The sequence below is a fragment of the Danio rerio genome, chromosome 18 (assembly GCF_052040795.2).
Source record: "Danio rerio strain M-AB ecotype USA chromosome 18, GRCz13ab, whole genome shotgun sequence".
Classification (NCBI taxonomy): domain Eukaryota; kingdom Metazoa; phylum Chordata; class Actinopteri; order Cypriniformes; family Danionidae; genus Danio; species Danio rerio.
Genome location: NC_141038.1, coordinates 39,813,629 through 39,831,366, shown reverse-complemented (window position 1 = coordinate 39,831,366; position 17,738 = coordinate 39,813,629). Strand labels below are relative to the sequence as shown.

General features: G+C 37.6%; 1 non-coding gene across 2 annotated transcripts in view; it reads left to right on the top strand.

Annotated features, from left to right (window-relative positions):
* LOC147832903 (uncharacterized) overlaps window positions 1-17,738 on the top strand; it is a 54,115-nt gene that overhangs the window by 1,122 nt on the left and 35,255 nt on the right. For both annotated transcript variants that reach the window (XR_015515179.1, XR_015515180.1), the window contains exon 2: window positions 395-669. This is a non-coding gene — a transcript (uncharacterized LOC147832903). The remainder of the gene's footprint in view (window positions 1-394; window positions 670-17,738) is intronic.

Sequence of the window (17,738 nt, the reverse complement as noted above, 5' to 3'; positions counted from 1 at the left end):
TTTAGAAACGACGCGGTTTGCAAATATTTTTGCATGAATGCTGCGTCAGAATGCGTTAGGTTTAACTGACGCTTTTAATGTCATTTTTACCACTGGCATGTTTAAATAAACTATTTTCTAACCTGAATTGTTACAAACTGTAGATAGTTTACGCAATGTAATATTGATATTAATCAGTAAAAAATGAAAGATTAAAACTGGATATTATAAAATCAACACACTACTGAAAGGAATTCACCATTTCTAACAATTTCAAATAATTTTATTGCAATTATATTTTTCAGAATTACATTTAAAGCGGCGCAAAGTTTGCATTAAACGTAACACTGTATGTTTTAACCTTGATAAGATAATATGTCTTACAAATGTGAGGCAAATTAACTTTTAATTTTAGCACAGGGACTGTTCGCCGTGTTGAAATGTATGTTTGGAAACTGCAAAGCACGAGAAAACACCTGAGCAGTCGTGAAGCTAATTTTAGGAGGATATTTCACTGGGGTAGCGACTCAGCGCAGGAGGGAAACCCGCTTCCAGCTGTTTTGACTCCACTGTAAACTTTGTCAGCGACACGCCCCACGGAATCCCCGATACACCCAGAGCTTCCCTCGTCACTAACAGTCTTGAGAACCGGTCGGAGCAGAGATTTACATTGCAGGTTGTCTATTGTAGGTAAGTCTGCGAACTTTCGTCTTGTTGTTATTGAGTTAGGCTATGCATAAATCTGCTGATTAGCCTCAAAACTTGAATATTAAGTGATATGCTTGTCTTATTAAATGCTAGTTTATTACACTAAAATCACTTGAATACAGAACTACAAGCTTAAAATGATAGAAGTAGCCTATACAATGCACGGGATTTGACAGCATGGCGCTCGCCTTATTATTCCGCCAACAAAGAGCTCATTATTACGCCTGATACCCTCGCCGTTTACCAGAAGCATGTACAAGTTCCAAGTCGGGCAGTGGGCTGAAGTGACGGAAGTCATAGTGAGTGTCACACGCTGTCACATTTCATCTCATGTAGGAACAAAGGTGATTCATTGCTCAGTGTGCAAGGAAATGAGCTTGGCTTGATAATAAAGTAAAATTATATATAAACGCGGGAAGCAGAATATGGGAGGATAAAAAGATATGCAACCAACCAACACCTTATAACTCTACGGTGGGGAAGGGTGGGGATAACAACAATTAGTCAGCAGCAGCTGAACGTCACCGGCGGAGAACGCCGTGTCCAGTGGCAGACATTATAACGACCGAGCAGGAATATGACTAATGCGGAGTATGAACGGCAAACATTCGACCATTTTACCAGAACACCCCAGGTCCACGTTAAAATCCGGTGGTTACGTCAGAGAAATTGTATGTGGGATGCTTAAAAATCAGCTAGATAGGGAGAATCATCTATAGTTAGCCAGCGTGGCAGGTGTTTAAGGGGCTTCAGGCAGCATCTTTCCCTGATTACAGCTTTCCATTTTTTTCCCCCAAAATATTTTATTTTGTGTTCAACAGAAGAAATAAACCCATAAAGATTGGAAAAAAACATTAATGGTCAGTAAATTATGACTGAATTATATTTTCGGTGCACTATTAATTTAAATGTGTTTACTGACTAAAGAGCCTACAGGTAAATACATTTCTCAGGCAGTAAACGTGATGCATGCCATGAGTGTTCGTCTGGCTTAATCTATTAGTAGCATAGTCAAACCCAGGTCCAGTGTATGAAAGACCAAAGCCAGACGAACATCCTTGAAATTCATCACATTTACTGGCTAAGAAATATTAGCCTGTATTTAGTCTGTAAATACATTTAAATTGATAGTTCACCCACATTTCTGTCATGATTTATTCACCATTTATGTTTTTCTAATCTTTATCTGTTTTTTTCTTCTGTTAAAAGGAAAAATATTAAAAGGTAAAAGGAAATATTTTGAAAAATGTTTGGAAACCTGTTACCATTCACTTCCACAGTGTTTGTTTTCCCTACTATGGAGGTCAATGTTAGGCCTACGGGTTTCAGCTTTATTCAAAATATTTTTTTATATTCAACAGAGGAAAGTAAATCATAAAGGTTTGGAACCATGTGAATACATTGTTAGTAAATCTACATTTTTGGGCAATCTATTCCTTTAATGTGATGTTACAGGTAAGATGTTCTTGTAATTGTGATATTAGTTTTATATGAAAATTACATAACTTATGTTCATATTTTGAATTTTGAGAACATTTGTTTTTATTTTGTTGACATAAATTAGTCACAAGTCACAAATCACAAATATAAAAGATCCATAATACAGCGAAACATTAAAATCATTTAAAATGGTTTAAGGTTAACTGAGGAGAAACTGAGCTAAAGAAAGTCATTGTTTACTCACCTGCATGTTGCACCAAGCCTGTAATCTTTTTTCCTATATTAAAAAAAGTGAGGATTGGCAAAACATCTGTTAGCAGACTCATAATTAAATTCAGTTTAAGATACCGAAACACTTTTTAAGTGCAGTTTAACTGAGAAAACAAAAATCTTGCAGAAAGTCATGATGTGGACATTTTATGACTAACCTGCATTTTTGTCTTTTTAATTCACAAAACTGGTGTTTGACCAACTGAATCTAGTCACCATTCACTTTATTTGTAGTGAAAGTGCATGTGACTGATCTGTGAGTCAACACAGCCTTTTCCCCTATTCATAGAAGTAAGTGCACAGATATTTGGAGCAGTATCACGCCTGTGAGTAAAGTCTGACTTTTTGTTGGTGAACTATCTCTTTAAGTTTCACCCATAGCGTTTCCATTCCGGCCAAGGAACGTACAGACGAAGGGAAACAATAGCACAACGCACTAACTCCTGTAACCATCTCTCATTCTGTGGTTTAATGCAAAATAAACTAAACAGCCTCTTAAAGCAAACAATCCCGCGACGTTTACAACCAACTCTTCGTGTGTATACAACGTCTCGTCGCTGTGGAAACGCCGTTCCCGCACGTCTGACGCAGGGACGTCACGACGATTGGTACTTTTTTTGTTTTTGCTGCGTAGCAACCGGTTTCCGTGGTAACCTTAAAGGGGCCGCACGGTGTGTGGTTGGAAGTGGCCAGTTCTCCGACAAGGGAAAGCGGACCTTTGTTTGTGTGCGTGTTTACATTCCTTTGACATTTTTACGAGGCGATTAGTTGCTTAATTTGGGTTTTGGGAATTAAACCACACGATTGTTTACATTAAACGTCGTTTATTTACCTTTGCAGCAAATCCTGCTAGCAGCTTAACGTTAGCCAGTGTGCTAACATTAATCGTTTCGTTTTCATAACAGCGCAGCGTGGCAAACAAATGAAATTATATTACTGCACTGTATTAAAACAACGTTTGCATGGTCGAATATAGGGACAGTCAGGCCCGTGCAGAGACCGTCCCAAGGGCATATGCAGGATAAATTTTTTGAAGAGCGGGGGGGGGGGGGGGGGGGGGGGTTGGGGGGGTGTTGAATGGTGTTGGGGGGGTGTTGAATGGTGTTGCGCGCGTACTGAAGAGCGGCGTTGTCGCGCGCGCCTACTGAAGAGCGGGACCGAAGGTGTGCCGCGTCGCGGGGGCACTTTTGATCATTTTGGAAGGGCACTTTCTATCCAAGAATAAAAAGGGCATGTGCACTGCACAGGTTGAGCCCTATGTGTGCACGTGCCTGGGGACAGTGCTCGAAATGTTTAAAGTTTGTTGTAGTTGCACACCTCTTGATGTTGTTAACCGAGAAAGGCTGCTAGAAAAGAAAACACATTAACGCCTTCGACATATATTATGTAAAGTAATTTGACTTTTCTGTTGAGTAACTTGTGTTTGCATAAGTGTCAGAAGCCATGGCTGGTGAGTCAAAATAAATTAACTCGCCCATGAGGTCGAACTGATACAGGCGTATTTGTTTTAAAGGAGTACAACTACAAGCCAACTATTGAACATAACGACCATAAAATGAATAAACCCCGAAACCACAGCCCGAATGTGAAAACATTTCATAAAACTTTTCTTTTTAAGGGTAATTTGAAAATAATAAAAACATAACACTATTAATTTTTCTTTCAACACTAGTTCATAGTTAACAAATAAACTATAAGCAAGATATTTTACTAACCTTTTAAAACGGCTCAGGTTAATGACCTAATGTTAATAAATTCAACTTTTTAGCAGTGTCTTAGTAATTGTACACATAATCTAAGTAGCCATCAAATGATAAATGCTGTTGAAGTATTTTTTATTGGAAGTTTAACTCATGCAAACAACTGAACACGTATTACAATCATCTTAAATAAATAGTGCTGTTTAGAAGGAAGTACAGGCATGATGTTGCTTAGACCTTTGGATTAATGTGGACAGCTACAATACTGACAACAATACTTCTGTGCATTGTAATGACAAATTCTTTGCCAGTGAAACTCAATGATCTAATATTTATATACCATCATATACCATTATGTGCCAATATATACAGTTGAAGTCAGAATTATTACCCCCCTGAATTATTAGCTCCCGTTTAAATTTTTCCCCAATTTTTATTGAGAAGATTTTCTTAACACATTTCTAAACATAATAGTTTTAATAACTCATTTCTAATAACTGATTTATTTTATCTTTGTCATGATGACAGTAAATAATATTTGACTAGATGTTTTTCAAGACATTTCTATACAGTTTAAAGTGACATTTAAAGGCTCAACTAGGTTAATTAGGCATGTTAGGATAATCAGGCAAGTTATTGTATAAGGATGATTTGTTTTGTAGACATATTGAAAAAATATAGCTTAAAGGGGCTAATCATTTTGTCCCTAAAATGTTTTTTTTAAATTAAAAACTGCTTTTATTCTAGCCAACTTTCCCCAGAAGAAAAAATATTATCATACATACTGTGAAAATTACTTGCTCTGCTCTGTTAAACATCATTTAGAATATATATAAAATAATTAAAAGGGGGGTAATAATTCTGACTTCAACTGTATGTTCAGTCCTGTATCATTTTTTTTAAAACACTCATTCTTGCATATGCTGCTCTACAGGGTACAGCTCCATCCTATATCTGTGACATTGTTTCTCAGTACACACCCTCTTGTTCCTTGCATTCTGCTGATTCTCTCACTCTTCAACAGACACCCTGTAGATTCAAATTAGCAGGGTAGAGAGCTTTCTGTTGCTGCACCCAGCTTATGGAATGCTCTCCCTTATTCTGTAAGAAATGCTTTCACACTCATTAGTTTTAAGAAGATGCTGAAAACTCATCTTTTTAAGACTGCATTTTTAGATCCTTGATCATTCTAATGTGTTTATATTTTAGAATTTTCAATGTACGCTTGTATTTTAATGCATTTTAATTTCTCTGTTGTTGTAGCGCTTTGGCTTTTAGAAAAGTGCAGTATAAATAAAATGTATTATTATTAAAATCCTTATTATTATTATTAAAAACTTTAAATTTAGTGCAATTACTTAAAAAAAATTACACAAACAATAGGGACTTTTTGTACAGTCCGTGCAATTAAATCTCGAAGTAGTTTGCACATGACATAGAACACAGGTTCTTGATAGCTTTTGAAAAATGTGTCACCATGGCATGAAACACAGCAAACGTTATGCACTGTAACAGCAGTGTACCAACTATGCAAATGCTATAAAAGGTAGTAATTGTACAGATCATTATCATAGCGCAGTAAACAGCAGCCAATTAAACTATTCGTCCACTGTTAAGAGCGGTCTTTCTGCTGTCGTCTTGCTGTCTGCAATGTGCTGCAAAAAAGATGTTTTGTGCAAATGAAAACTTCCTTTTTGTGGATTGATATTCTCTAAGTGTAGCCTTTAAGATACAGACTGTGCTGCAAATGAAAAAACAACAAAAAAAAAAAACGACAATACCGAATATAAATCAAGAAATCTGTTAATCCATCGAGTCTAGCTGTTTCAAAGACAGATGCTGTGAACCTATGTGCGATGAAGTACAAAAATGACTCAGAATTGATTGACATTTCAAGTCATTAAAGCTCTAGTAAAAGTCTGATGGTACAGAAACGGAAATGTAAAAAGTTAGAAATTGCATATGCAAGACAGATCTCAAGCTCATCAGAAGAACATTACGTGAGCAGACAGGCCAAGGTTATTGTGCGGGCAAAAGTGCTTTTTTATGTTAATATGTGAATTTTCTTCTCTTCTTGGTTGTGTTTTTCCTTTGGTTTTACAATTTTGGCATACAGATGACAATCTTATCAACCATTTACAATGGTCTGTGAAAAAACAAATCAATTTAGCCGAAATTGGAAGAAAAAAAAAAAACAGTGCGACCATACAATCCTAGACCATCATTAATGTTTTGGCTATAGACTGAACGTTTAATCCATATGTGTTTTCTCAAAATTACTTGACACATAATCACAAAATTCTTATATTTTAAAGAACTTGCAGGTTGAACCCTGCTTTCAAGTGTTCGCATGTCATGTAAATAAATGATCCAAATGCATAATAAATGTTCGTTAATAGGGCCCCATGAATACATTCAATTAAATGTTTTTATTTGTTATTAAAGGGGTAGTGCATGCAAAAAATGAAAATTGACTCACTATTTGATCACCCACAAGCGGTTTCAAACCTTTATGAGTGTCCAAGGAAGATATTTTGTAGAATGTTGAAATCCTGTCACCAATAAGATCCATTGAAGAAAAAGCAATGGTCAAACTCAATGCTTACACGTTTCCAGCTTTCTGAAATAATGTATTCTTTAGTGTTCAACTGAAAAAAGAAACTCAAACAGGTTTGGAACAAGTGAAGATAAGTTTTGAGTGAATTATCCCTTAAATATTTTAGGTATTTCAATACTATTTTAAATAGTATGTGCTTTATTAAAAGTTTGATCCTTTAACCTAAACATCTGCTGTTTTCAAATGATGTTAAAAATTGAATATACTCTTTATAGAATTATTGTTCATCAAGTTAAACCAAAGTTGGCCCATTATAACCTTTGATTTGGCCCACCATCCCATTGGAGAATAGAGGGAGAATTTTGGGGAGGGTTAGGGTTAATGGACACACTGTCATTTCTAATTTAAAGTAACCTTTCATTTCATAGTTTTACTTTTAAACGGCAAAAAAAAAAAAAAAAACTTGAATTAAATGTTTCAATAAATGTAAATGAAGGAGGGTGCAGCATTAAACCCCATAATGTTCTAAATGGGATTCTTATGTTTTCATGATAATAGGTTCATTATAAAATGTCAAAAATATAATGGATTCGATATGCTTAAAGTAATGTTTTTCTGTTTATTTTTAAATAAAATTATTCATGGAAACTTTTGTTATTATCGAATTTAATACAGCTTGATATATTTACCTTTGGCCCACAGCTCTCAATCAATTTAGCTTTTTGGCTCTTCTTAAGAAAAGTTTGAGCACCCCGGAGTTAAACCAATAAGTTACTCCGGGAGATGACACAGGCAGGCCATGTGGCATTTCATTTGCTTTGTAATCACGATCACAAGCTTGCATGCAGGAAGAGTTTACCCAAATGATCAACAAATGTTTCGTTGTTTCTTAGGTGACTGCAGTTGCTACAGTTTGTGTGTTTCTGGCAGAACAATGACTAGGAAAATATGTTTATTTGCATTTCAGTTCAAACTGCCCAACCGTGCTCCCAGCTCTTGGTTGTTCTCATGCATTCATTTGGCTTTATGCAAAAAAAAAAAACTCTGTTTCCTGTTTTGGCACAACTTCAGAGCCATATTGTTTGCCTTGCTTTTTTTCCTCTGTCTTCTGATTAACCCTTGCCACCGTGTTCTGAAAAAGGTTCCACAGTGCAGGGGAGGGCCGTGTGTTTTGTTTACCCAACTCTCTTTCTGTTTTCGTCTCTCTGGTATTCGTACAACTTGAACCCCTGCAGCAATCACGAGAGTATCTTGTTTCCTGGGGAGGCGGGACATGTTTGCCTGGTTCCCTGCCCAAAATATTTGTAACCAGGCAACAGCGAGGCCCATCCCACAATAGCTGTGTATTGTTGACACCCCTCTTGGCTTGCTTACCCTAACACCGTTGCATAACCACTTTCTCTAACTTCCCAGCAGCACAAATCAAAAAAGCTTCAGCATTCGACACATTTAATGCAAATTTAGCTCATGTTGCTTCTATATTGCCCCTGGACGTCACAACATGAACTCTCAGGACTTTTTTTCTTAGTGACTTTCTGGGTTTAAACTGCTGTGTTTGCATGGAGATGCAAAGATCCGGAACATCTGCAGCTGAACTGAAACCGACTGCTGCTGTCTTCTCCATTAAAACGAGGGTTTGTTTATAGACTTTGGCTACCCTGCGGACATGTTGAGTTGAGAACATTGCTTGCATTTAAAGCATACAGTAATAGGAGTGTACTGCTGATTTCTACAAAAGTATTTCTTTTCTGTGGTGTTATGAGTCTCTGTTGGTTTTAGTTGCTTTGTTGGCTGTGCGGCAGTGGCTTTCAACTTTTTTGAGTCCAGGGCCATCTATTGTCCATCTAGTTTAACATTTGTAATAATGATTTCGTTTTCAAATTAAAAGAAATAAATAAGAGACTGACATAATTTTGGAGATCTTAAAGTTAAAATCTTTTGACAAATTAATTTAAATGCAATTATTACATTTTTGCAATATACTGAATATAAATTTTGAAATCTTTTTAAATTGAATTTTAATTAAGCAACAGTGGCAATAGTACCGCAAAACAACTTCTACAACTAGTTTTCAAATTACAAACTTTAGACATTGAAATTGCATTTACAGCATAATTGAGTACACCCCATTTTGAAAATGAATATTTGTATCAATTTCTCAGTGAATATAGGCAATGTATTCTGGTGCATTTAAACAAAACAGATTTATTAAACAGATGTATTTATTAAAATAATATTTTAATCACCAAACATATTTAGAAATTGAAATATAATACAATTAAATTCAGGCAAAATATTGCAAAAATAAAATAATGATACAACCTACAAATATTTTCGCTTCACTTGATTGTTTATTTTTTTTATTGTTTCTTTTTTAAAATTTGTATCTAAAATTTTTTCATTGGACTTACATTTGGGTGTGTTAGTTTTTGACACGTTTTACAGTGTTAGACTGCTCCACATTTGGCTTCAGCACTGACTAATGTATATGCACAACTATAATATTGTACAGCTTCCTATTAAAAATATTAATTTAAAAGTACTTACACATGATGAGCACTGTATGTACTTTGGGGAAAAAAGACAAAAAATAGAGGACATTTTTAAATAAAAACTTGAAAGGCAGTGTCACTAGAAAAATAATACAAATATTTTAAAACTTGATACAACAACAAAAAAGGAGAAATTGCTTACACTGGGTTTTAAAAGGATATCAAGAAGTATCATTCCAATTCAAGACTGGTAAACATGGAAAATCAGAATTTAAAATGAGATCTTGACTTTTAGTTGAAGTTTGTCTAATTTTATTTACTGTAATAAACCACATAATGCTTACATAGGTTTTCTTTGCGTTATTGCAGCGTTTCATGTACTCATGGCAATGTTATCCAAATTATCCTTATTCGCACACTGTAAAAAAATTATATGATTTTTAGTTTATTGTAACTTGTTAAGCAAAGTTATTCATGTTACAACTTAATTTTATAGGTTAGGCAAGCTGTTTTAAGTCAGTTTAACATAATATAAGTTCAATAGAGGCTAGACAGTGGCACAGTAGGTAGTGCTGTCGCCTCACAGCAAGAAGGTCGCTGGTTCGAACCTCGGCTCAGTTGGCGGTTCTGTGTGGAGTTTGCATGTTCTCCCTGCCTTCGCGTGGGTTTCCTTTGGGTGCTCCGGTTTGCCCCACTGTCCAAAGACATGCGGTACAGGTGAATTGGGTAGGCTAAATTGTCCGTAGTGTATGAGTGAGTGTGTGGATGATTCCCAGAGATGGGTTGCGGCTGGAAGGGCATCTGCTGCGTAAAAACTTGCTGGATAAGTTGGCGGTTCATTCCGCTGTGGCGACCCCGGATTAATAAAGGGACTAAGCCGGCAAGAAAATAAATGAATGTAGTTCAATAGAATCATAGGGTTAATTTGATTCAGCTTCAAAAATTTAAGGCAATCAGGATTTTTTTACAGTGCATGGACCCGTGAAAAAAGTTTGAAAAATGCACTATTATGCATATAGTTGAAAATGCCCTTTTGTACAGTCTGCTGCTGTTGTACTTGGTCTTCAAGTAGTCAAGTATTCCTATGAACACATAATGCACAAGACATCACATAAAGGGTGTCCACAGGGTCTTAAAATGTCTTCCATTTAAAAAAATAAGGCCTTAAAAAAATCTTAAATTCACTGAAATATTGTAGGTCTTGTACGTCTTAAATCATTTTAAACGGGTCTTAATTTTCCATGTGTTATGTGAAGCTATCCAACTGATGCAGCACACATTCAGTCACCAACAATTCATCTCAAAACTTGTAGAAAAACTGTTCATATTATAACAGTCTGTTATGCATACATTTAGCTTTTAAAAGTTTTTTCAGTTATATTAAAAAAACTATATGTATACATCTAAGGCAGAGGTGGTCCAAACTCAGTCCTGGAGGGCCGGTGTCCTGCTGAGTTTAGCTCCAACTTGCTTCAACACACCTGCCAGGAAGTTTCTAGTATATCTAGTAAAGCTGCGATCACATTAGAGTTTGTGTGTGCAAAATTCTGTCGTATGGCGCAGCGAAAAGGGGCAGGAATAAGCAAGATTATTAGACATTAAAAAAGCGAGCGATTGCTCCATGTTTTAAATTTCTGTCCAGAGAGGTCATGTTTTGATCCTCGATTGGTCTTACACAGTCAAGTGATGCGATTTCGCAGGTCAGAGCTTTGGACCACAGTGAACTGCGAAACTTAACGTATGAAACTTCGTTTCTGGTCTGACGCATTCTCGTGCGTATGAATGGAAGTTTATGGGGAGAAAAGTCAAGTGTGACCGCAGCTTAAAAGCTTGATTAGCTGGTTCAGGTGTGTTTGATTAGGATTGTAGCTAAACTCTCCTGGACACCGGCCCTCCAGGAATGAGTTTGGACACCCCTGATCTAAGATCTGCTTGTTTTGACACATTATTTCAAATATGTGGCTAAGAAATAACTAATTTGATTTTGTTTTTATGCTTGGTCAATTAAAAAAAAACCTTAAGAGTTTAGCCATTTTGAAATTTCATTCTTCATGGTCTAAAAAAAGTCTTAAATGTCTTTAATTTGACTTGGTGAAACCTGCAGAAACCCTGACATATTCACAAATTTGAAATGTTTTTAGTTTACACAGCATTTACTCAGAAATTACTTCTTTCAAAGCATTTTCAGGCCTCCAGACTACCAAAAGGCATAAATGTTTGCTGTTTTTAGTTGAAAATGGCATAATAAAGGCCTGAACCTCTTTTTCACAAGAACGTGTTGTGTTCCGGAGCCAGAGTCTGTTCTCAGCTCATTCTCGGCCAGGCGAACTGTAGCCTGTTGTGAATCGGCTACAGACTTGGGAAACTAACAATGATGTAATGCTGCTATGTGTTGTTTACCTCACTATAACCAGTCTAAAACAAACATCGCACATCCCAGTGTTTCTGCAGCCAGTTCGCCACGTATGGTTTGCTATTTACAGAATCAAGAGTGATTCAAGGATCAGCAGCTTGGATAAACTTCCGGTTCTCTCATCTGTCCTTTTCTGAGGTAATTTAAAAAGTGAAACTACTGGTTCACTTGATTTCTACTGTGATCATTTCTCCACGCTTGCTAGCCGGCTCAGTTTGAGCAAGTTTTTATGTTCTGAAACTGAACTGGTTTTTGTTGGCCTGGAATCTCCTTTTCTGTAGTGAAAATGCACTGAGCGGTTTGAGAACTTACACTGGCCAGGACACCCACACCGGTCTGCTATGTGAGAGGTAGAGCAGGTTTGGGTGTTTACAGTTGATCTTTAACACCAGTTTAACGTATTAAAGGCTTAGTTCACTCAAAAAAGACATTTCCATTATTAATTACTCACTGTCATGCCGTTTCAATCCCCTGAGACCTTCGTTCATCTTTTGAACACAAATTAAGATATTTTAAATGAAATCCTAGAGCTCTCGCATCCTAGACAGCAATGATTACAAAACAATCAAACTCCATAAAAGGAACCAAAAACATTGTCAAACCATTTTACGTATTTTCAGTGTTTCAACTGTAATCATATAAAGCTATACAACTCCTTAGCTGGTTTAAGTGCGGGCGCCTCTCAGCAGTTGCACTTTTTTCATTTATGTATTTATTTGACCATAGCCTCACTCTTTTTGTTCATTATTTTGCCACAGCAGCCCTTGAGCAAAATGCAGCCTGAATTTTATTGATGATGTAACTATCATTCGAGCGCAAACAGCGGCACCTTAGTGAATATAGGAATTTGAATAATTAATATTAATAAATATTACACCTGCTCAATGAAAATCAGATGATTCACTACACTAAGAACTCTGGGAGGAAAAAGATTACCCTATTTTGGTCCAATGGTCAGCACGTTGTGTTATGACGCCGCCGATCCGATTTTGAATCTCACCTAATTTATTTATTTACTTTTATTTTTAGTGTTAAGACATACTGTTTTGGTTCCTTTTATAGGTTTACATATTTTAATTTTTTTGTATGACCACCGTTACAAAGGACTGGAAAGAATTTTGCACAGAATCTATATTCAGATAATGCAGGAAATGACATTGTGATGTTTTAAGGAATAGGGTTTAGACATTTAGCTACCCTTTATTGTTCTCATATTCACGAAAAACATTTGAAGTTCTAAAGCAGCTGTGTCTTTGAAAAAGACGTAATAGTGTCATTAGAAACTGAATTGGAAATGACGTTTTTTAATAGTCAGTCGTGAACTGAAGTGGGCCGGTCTAAGGCTTGAAATTCCAGGGCTGAAAAGGAGTCCCACTCTGGCCCTGTACCTCAACATGGGTACCTCAACATGGGTAGACATGGATAGAAAATATACTTGAACATTCAGGCAAGTTGTCACATCCTCCATATATTGTTTCAGGCTGGATTCTCTTGGATATCTGTAAACCATAATTATCCAGCACGATATGTTAACTTTATACATCAAACCCCATAAAGAATCGAGTCTCTTCTGTTTTCCTTTTTCTTCTGTCTCATAAATGGGGAAACTCTCAGTCGTGTCTGGAAACATCTGGAGGGGCAGACAGCATGAGGTCACTGCTCTGCCTCCCCTGCGTTCCCATCATCCGGGTTTGCCACGCATGTACGTCTGTCTGGAATGTGCGAGAGAAGCTGCGGAATTTACTTTTTTTTGTTGGAAACGAAGTCACGTGACCGGCTCTCATGAATTTGCATTCTTTTTTTTAACTTGTTTAGACAAACTGAACTACTTTAACAAGTCCCATGTGGCCTAGGGAACAAACATGAAACTGTTTTGTAGAACTGAAGAACAAAAACAGGATCTAGTATTCTAAATATTGTCCAATCTAGGGTTTCATAAAGAAACTTGGTCACACTCTATTTTGATGGCCCGTTTATTGAACTTAAGTTACATTGCACATGCCAACTAATTCTCATTAGATTATAAATACATTGTTAGGTTGGGGTTAGGGTTTGTAAGTTCACATGTACTTGCAAAGTTTCCTATAGTCAGTACTTATTGTCAGTCTGTTGAAGGAGCAGTATCAACATTAAGCAGACAATCTACTAATACTCAAAAGGACCAAAATGAAGTGTTACCAGAACCTTTAACATTCATTTCCCATTTCACAACAAGCTTTTTTATAGATGAAATAGACAAGAGATGCCCAAACTAGGGCCCACCATCCCATCTTAGAGAGGAAGGATAGGGATGGTTTAGAGATTGTCATATCAAATCTAATGTAATCTTTTGGTTTATTGTTAAAAGCTAACTGAAATTGTTAATGTTGAAATGTTGAAAATGTTTTAATTAAATGATGTAAATAAATAAGAATATGTTTAAATTTGTACTGTCACCCGATGGATAGAGGACAAATCAAGGCAAAGGCAGATTCTGCTTAACTTGTGTATTCAGCATTGAACTCCACTGTGTTGTTATAAATGTGATCATTTGTGTTTTTATTGCAATAAGCTATCATCTTAAATATTATACTGCATTAGTTAATATGATTAAAAGTAGTGTTTTCTAATAAATCAGGAAATTACTCATGGCAGTTAATGCAATTATGGTGGCTTGAGAAAGCTAACATACTGTTATACCACATAAACTTAATAGTCTTCTTCTGAGACTCGTTTCTATATTCTCCTCCTAGACCTTTCACAGTACAACCACCAAACTTACTCCAAACCTCCAAACTGGTCTGACTCAGGTTGCTATATCTTTTCCAACTGATCAGACTTATGGTTTTCCCAAAACTGTCCCGGAAAAAAATTCTGAACAGTGCAACAAACTTTGTGACCTCATAACTTTCGCCTGTCATACAAGACTTAAGTTTGGGCTCATTTACCTCAGACTACCAATCTGCCAATCACTGATGACCTTTCAACTTACTAGCCACACCCTAGCAACCACTTGCGGCACCCTAGCAACTGTTCATTTGACTTCCAATACAAAAAACTACCATTGACTTTGCATTGGACATGCTAAAACATACCGAATCAAACTAACAATGTACTAATCCATTCTAAAAAGAAACGTACTAACAACCCTGCTGAAAAATCCAGCTTAAACCAGCCTAGGCTGGTTTGCTGGTTTTAGCTGGTCGACCAGGCTGGATTTAGAGAGGTTTTGTCCACTTCTAGGCTGGTTTCCAGCCATTTCCAGCCTGGTCAGGCTGGGAGATGACCAGCTAAAGCCAGCTTGACCAGCCTAGCCAAGCTGGGAGTTCAGCCAAAACCAGCCATATCCAGCTTAAACTAGGCTGGATTTGGCTGGTCATTTTCCAGCCTGACCAGCTAAGACCAGGCCGGAAATGGCTGGTAACCAGCCTGGAAATGGCCAAAACCCCTCTAAAACTAGGCTGGTCAACCAGCTTAAACCAGCCAAATAGCCTAGGCTGGTTTAAGCTGGATTTTTCAGCAGGGAAACTAATCATACTAGAATACAGTACTAACATACTAATCATACTAGAAACATACTATCAAATATACTAACATTCTGGACACATACTAATATATCAATCCATACTAAAACATCCTAACAAACATATTAATTATACTAGCAACATGCTAATTCATACTGAATTCATGCTAACAAGATGCTAGGTAATACTAGAAACATGCTAGCAACATGCTAATTCATACTAGAACCATGCCAACAACTTGCTAATTGATGTTAGAAACATGCTAGCTAAATGCTAATTCATACTAGTACAATGCAAATTTATGTAAGCAACTGCCTAGCAACACCCTAGTAACCACCTACCAACACCTTAGCAAACGCCTAGCATCTACTCAGAACACCCTAGCAACACCTTAGCAACAACCTAGAACACCTTAGCAGCCACCTAGCAATGCCTTAGGAACCACCTAGCAATGACTTAGCAACCACCTAGCAACTACTCAGAACACCTTAGCAAGCACCTACCAACACCTTAGCAACCATCTAGCATTGCCTTAGCAACCACTCAGAACACTTTAGCAACACCCTAGCAATGCCTTAGCAAACCCCTAGTAACACCTGAGCAACCACCTAGCAACACCTTAAAAACAGCTTGCAACATCTTAGTAACCACTTAGAACACCCTTAGCAACCACCTAGCAACACATTAACAATGACCTAGAACACTTTAGCAACCTCATAGCAACATCTTAGCAACCACCTAGCAACACCTTAGTTATTACTCAAAACAACCTAGTAACCAACTAGCAATGCCTTAGAAACCACCTAGCACCGCATAGCAATGCCTTAGCAACCACCCAGCAACCACTCAGAATACCCTAAGCAATGACCAAGTACACCTTAGCAACTGCCTAGCAACACCTTAGCAACTGTCTAGTAACACCTAAGCAACCACATAGGAACACCTTAGCAATTACTCAGAACAACCTAGCAACCGACTAGCAATGCTTTAGCAACCCCCTAGGAACCTGTCAGAACACCCTAGCAACCACCTAGCAACACCTTAGCAACCACCTAGCATCACCTTAGCAAATAATTCACTCAGAACACTTTAGCTACCACTTAGAATGCTATTCATGCCAATCCATTCTAGAAACATGCCAACATATATGTAGTTTTCTATCTCTGCCAACTGATTCAAATTTCTTCAAAACTACTTCAACGATTTAAAGTTCAAAACTACTTTCCGACTCGGCTTTCTCAAGCCACCATAAAGTTTGCCTGCTTCTCTAGTTTAATGTCCTATAGTTTGGTATCTTTATCTTCGGCCCATGGCTCTCAATGATATTCTTTTTTTGCCCTTTATACAACAATGTTTGGGCACCCCTGGAGTCACTAGATTAATAAATATTTATTAATAATTAAACGAAACCCACAATGAAAAACAGAAAAGTTCTTCAGGAAACCTAAAATTGTTTCTCAGTGGCGTCACTGTGAATCCCTCACCTCCTTTGGGAAGCTTTATTTTTAGAAGTGTATGTTTACAAGTATCAGTGGTAACTCTGTGGTCTGAATGACCCTGACCTACATAGTCAAGCATGTTCGCAGACTCCATTGCCCAACATTAGACCGCAGAATGGTGACGAAAGTGACCATCTACGCTTCTCCATTACATTCATTCATGACTTCCTGTCAGGATAACTGAGTAGTCGAGGAAACTGCAGAGGAAAAGGAAACTGCGTGCTGTCTTTGATAACCAGCGGCACGATGGAACATTTTTAAAACTCGTTTCCTACATTCCGATCAAAATCAGACCTTTGGAATGTGTTTTAGGAAATAAACATTGATAAGACCCCGAACAAGAATTTCTGTTTTTTTTTTTTTTTTAAATCGGGTTAAATCTGCTAAGAACGTCACACCATAATTCAAATTCAACATGGGCAATTGTCTCTCTTAATCCAGCTATCACTGGCACTCCATTGTGTAGAAGAACATGAATTGCCATTTTGTTCCATGCAAGACTGTGCAATCCGACAGGCTGAAGCATTACTGAAATGCAATCAGTGGGTTTAGTATTCAGCAGCGTAGTGTGACTCAGACAGCGTAAACCTCTAGCGCGTCAAACGTAGCCTACTTTCAGCAGGCCACATGCCAGACAGAAAGGCACAGCGCTGGATCTGCGAGAGAGGGAGAGAGAGAGAGAGGGAGAGAGATTGTACTCTTCCTCTACCTCCTCTCTGCATATCCATCAGTCTCCGGCAATTCTTTCTCTCAACCCCCACATTCTCTCCAGCTCTTCGCATCCATCTCCCCCCTACTCCTTCAATGCTTATGCAACAGTTGCCCTATTTTTATGGGGGAGGTTGTGAGGGAAGAGAGATTGAAAGAGCAGGTGGGAGGGAATGATGGAGATAGGAGGGAGGAAGGGGGGGTCCAGGAGTGCTGTCTGTGCACACTGAACACGTCAGGTGGAAGACAAACTGTCCCTTTTTAACTCCCCCCTTCTCCACCCCCATCACCCGTGTGCCACTCTTCTTCTCCGTCATCACCTCCACCCCCCCGCCGCTCACCCACAGGCGAGTCTAAATGAACCCTGTGTTCAGAAACACTCGCAGTGTTGACGTTTATTGTGAACGAGTTAATGTTAGGTGTAGGGTTGCTGTGGTGGGACTCTAAATGAACGGTTGATTTTAATTTA